The sequence below is a fragment of the Hipposideros armiger genome, unplaced genomic scaffold (assembly GCF_001890085.2).
Source record: "Hipposideros armiger isolate ML-2016 unplaced genomic scaffold, ASM189008v1 scaffold_644, whole genome shotgun sequence".
Lineage (NCBI taxonomy): Eukaryota > Metazoa > Chordata > Mammalia > Chiroptera > Hipposideridae > Hipposideros > Hipposideros armiger.
This window is the reverse complement of record NW_017731994.1, coordinates 764,140-768,596: the sequence shown is the minus strand read 5'-3', so window position 1 is coordinate 768,596 and position 4,457 is coordinate 764,140.

Below are 4,457 nucleotides of genomic sequence, written 5' to 3'. Positions count from 1 at the left end.
GAGTTGAAACTGCATAACAAAGATACAATAATTAAATGTTCATGCTATTGACATAAAAACAAATAGATCAATGAAACAGAATAGAGAGCACAGAAATAAACCTACACACATGTTGTCTATTAATTTTTGACAAGGCTACCAGAATGCACAATAGTAAAAGGTTGGTCTCTTCAATAAATGGCATTGGGAAAACTGAATATCCACATGCAAAAGAAATAAATTGAACTTCTTTCTTACACTATACACAAATTAATGAAAAATAGATTAAAAACATAAAACACTAAAAAGAATACATATGGTATAAGCTCCTTGACATTGGTCCTAGCAGTGATTTGTTTGGCTAGGGATTTGACACCAAAAGCAAAGGAGACAAGAATAATAATAAGCTAATGAGACTATATCAAACTAACAAGCTTCTGCACAACAAAGGAAACCATCAACAAATGAAAAGGCAACCTACTGAATGTGAGAAAAACTGGGCAAACCGTATTCCCAGTAAGAGTTAAATATCCAAAATATATAAGAAATTCATAGAACTCAACAGCAAAAAAAAAAGGAGGACAAATGGATAAACCATATATATATGTGTGTGTGTGTATATATATATATATATATATATATATATATATATATATATATATATATATATATATATATATATATATATATATATTTCAGCCTTAAAAATTAAGCAAATTCTTCTACTTGAGAAAACATGGATAAAATTGGCAGGCATTATGCCACATAAAATAAGTCAGAAAGAAAAAATATAAATACTGCATGGTATCATTTACAGGCAGGAGAAAAAAATCAAACTCATAGAAACAGAGAGTAGAATGGTGGCTGACAGTGGCTGGGGGTTGGAGAAAATGGGGAGAGTTTGGTAAAACAGTATAACTTTTAGTTATAAAATGAATAAGGTCTGAGGATTTAATATATATTATGATAATCATAATTAATAATATTCAATTATATAATAAACATTTGCTAAGAGAGATCTTAAGATTCTCATTAAAAAAGAAAAGAGAAAAACATAACCAATGAAATGATGACTGTATTAATTAACTTGATTGTGGGAATCCTTTCACAATGTACAGGTATATTAAATCATCATATTGCATATTTTACCTATATTACAATTTTATTTGTCAATTTTACTTCAATATAGCTGGGAAAATATTGTGAAGCATTTTCTGATGGTGATACTATAATAGTAGAGATTTAACTGCACTAGGATCCTTTTTGAGAGTCTTTATTGATTTTGTTAGTGCTCTGGTCACAAAGTTCCAATATAGCCTGATTCTATTTTTAAGAGACAAAAAAATTACTATGATTTAGTTATATTTTAAAAAATAATAAAAACAACACCAATCTAACTTAGATGCTATTTAAGGTGAGTTCAAAAGAAAAAAATGGAGTCATGTACAAAGATCAGGAGGATAGACCATTCCATGCAGACATAAAGGTATTATAAAGACCCGAAGTAAAAATGAGAAAAAAGCAAGATGCCTGTGCACACTGAGAAAGGGAGGGAGAATGATAGAAAAGGGTAGAAAATCAGCCAAGGACCAGATGATGTAAGACTTCTTAAAAGAAATGTAATAGTTCGAATTTTAATCTCAGTGTGAACACTGTCTTTGCAAATTTCTAAGTAAGATGCTTATAATCCCAAATCTTACTGGCATGCTTATACAAAATTTAATTTCTTGCTCAATTAGATGTCAGCTGAAAATTCTTTATAATCCTGTCATCTGTTTTCTTCAGTTCTGAATCTGGGTCAAAGAAATATTTCTGTACAGAACAATATGTTTTCATGGTGAATGATGGAAAAGAGTAAGGAAAAGAAAATAAATCAGAAAGAAAAGAAAACAGAAAAATACAGTAGCATGTAATGGAACTTGGACTACCTAGACATGGCATATGTCACTGGTGCTCACCTTTCATTGGTCAATGTGTTATGTTATCCCAGATGTCTGATCAGGGACATAATCCTCCCATGAAAGCAGGTAAGTAGGTAATTGGGTAGAATATTTACTTCTATCACAGGTACAACTGACAGTGGCATTGGATTTGAAGATATGGTAATAAATGATATAATTTAAAAAGAACTGAGATTAATAACAGAAAAAGAAATCCAGAAAAAAAACAAAGAATTCTTAAATATTTGGAGGTAGTCATAGAGGAGCTGGCAAATGTTATTGAGGAGGAAAACCCAGTGTTACAGGAAGAAAACTAAGCAAGTGTTGCTCATTGACATAAGAAACAATATTTCAAGAAAAAGAAAGGATGGTTGACTATAAGAAATGGATCTGAGAGACAAAATAACGGAGTAAGAGACACAGATCCATTTGATTTGTTATTACTCGACAACAGTGTATTTGAAATGGGGAAAACGTGTTAATTGTATGGTAGTAATTTTTTGTCCAGCAAATTCAGTATTGTGTACAGGGGGAGGAAATGTAGAAGGAAGAGTGATCACAAAGGAAATGGGCTTGATTAGGGAGTAGACTGCGGAAAGAAAGCAACCGAGAAGATGAACGATGGTAGTGGTAGCAATGTAAGCTGTTGAATTCATGATTAAGGTTGTGGAAGAAGTGAAGTGAGATTTTTGAGGCTGGAACGTTCCATGCAATAATAGGCTACAGGGGTGAAACAGGTCTTGGTTCCTGATATAAACTTAAGGCCCCAATCATGGACAGGCAGCCCACAGGGAGTTTGGTATCCGGGATAATGACAATTGAAGTGAGAAAGTCTTTCAAGAGGGTGTCGAAGTTCTCAGTGGATGAAGAAATAGGACCAAAAACTTGACAACTGGGTATGTTGTGTAGTGTGTGTGTGTGTGTGTGTGTGTGTGTGTGTTTGAGTAATCAGAGTATGATTTCACCTCATAGATTACTCGTATATTAGATAAACTAGGGTACCTTGGTAGTTAGAACTGGTTTATGTATTTCATTTGGTGAGAAATGTTTAAGGTAAGGGCAGTCTCACCTTTTTCATGGTTTTGCTTTTGTGTGGTTTTAGTTACCTTCAGTCAATCATGGTCCAAAATACTACATGGAAAATTCCAGAAATAAACAATTTATCGGTTTTAAATTGCACACTGTTCTGAGTAACATAATGAAATCTCATGCCATCCTGATCCTTGCTTCAACATGAATCATCTCTTTCTTCAATGTATGGTTATAATTATTTTATTCCCTTATTAGTTATTGTTAATCTCTTACTGTGCCTGATTTATAAATCAAACATTATCAGAGGTATGTACGTACGTATAGAAAAAAGACATAGTACATATAGGGTTCAGTACTACCTGTGGTTTCAGGCATCCACTGGGGGTCTTGGAACATTATCTCCCATGGATACAGGGAGACTGCTGTGCAATTCACAATGCTAGAAATATTTATAATGATAATCCTTCTACCTCTTAAAGTTACATGGTAAGAACTTTTCTATTTCAGTAAGTGATGTGCAATAAAATTTTGCACTGATCTTTAATGGCAATTTGCATCACAAAGAAAATAATAGGAATATGTTAATCGCTTGAGGATTATTTTTCTAAGTAACCACATTCATTTCCATTTTGGTTTGAGTCTCCAAAACTAAAATTTAATCTTACTATATTCAGTTTTGTCCTATGTGACCTTGTTTAATGCGTGGTTATAATTACACTGAATAATCAATGGAAAAACAGGAAACTTCAAAGGCTAATAAATAGAATTACTCTATGGTATTTAAGATAAAAAATGACTAGCTTTTCATTTTTTTCCCTATGCTTTTTGCAAAACTAACTTCCACCTTTCACCTGCATGAACTCTAACTGGAACACATGATATTCTTTTGGCCAAATAGGTTAGTTCCATTGAAAAGCCTGTTGCTCACAAGTTATATATTTGCATTTTTCATCCATCACTTATCCTATAGATTTTAAAAATAACTTTGCTCCAATATAGGTTGCTTTTACACTTCATCCAGACAGAATCTAGATCAAAATGATGTCTCATAGTCTGCTCTGTTAGAGTAATTAATGATCTGTGACCATATCCATTAGTAAATAGTGCTAATCCAATACTAAAAATAAAAGCTTAAGAACTACCTGCTTTTATTTGTACTTAAAGTCTTCCTAGATAACCTATGATATTTGGTCAATTTCTTAAAAATGCTTTGCCATAAAATATGGGCCAAAAAAATGTTAGGTTTAATAATTCATTCAAAATTTTTCATAAAATATTTTTTCTTTGCTGTGAAAGTAATAGCTCCAGATGACATTTGGGGGTTATATGATGTTTACTGAATAGAAATAAAAGAAATTTAACTTCTTGACTCCTCTGAGTATTTTACAAATATCTTCAAGAAGGTGCAGGGTGGAACTGAAGGATGGAACAAAGAAATAACCCAAGTAACTTGTAAACACATTATCACAGTATTTTACGCGTAACTATAGTGCCTTCAGTATAAAG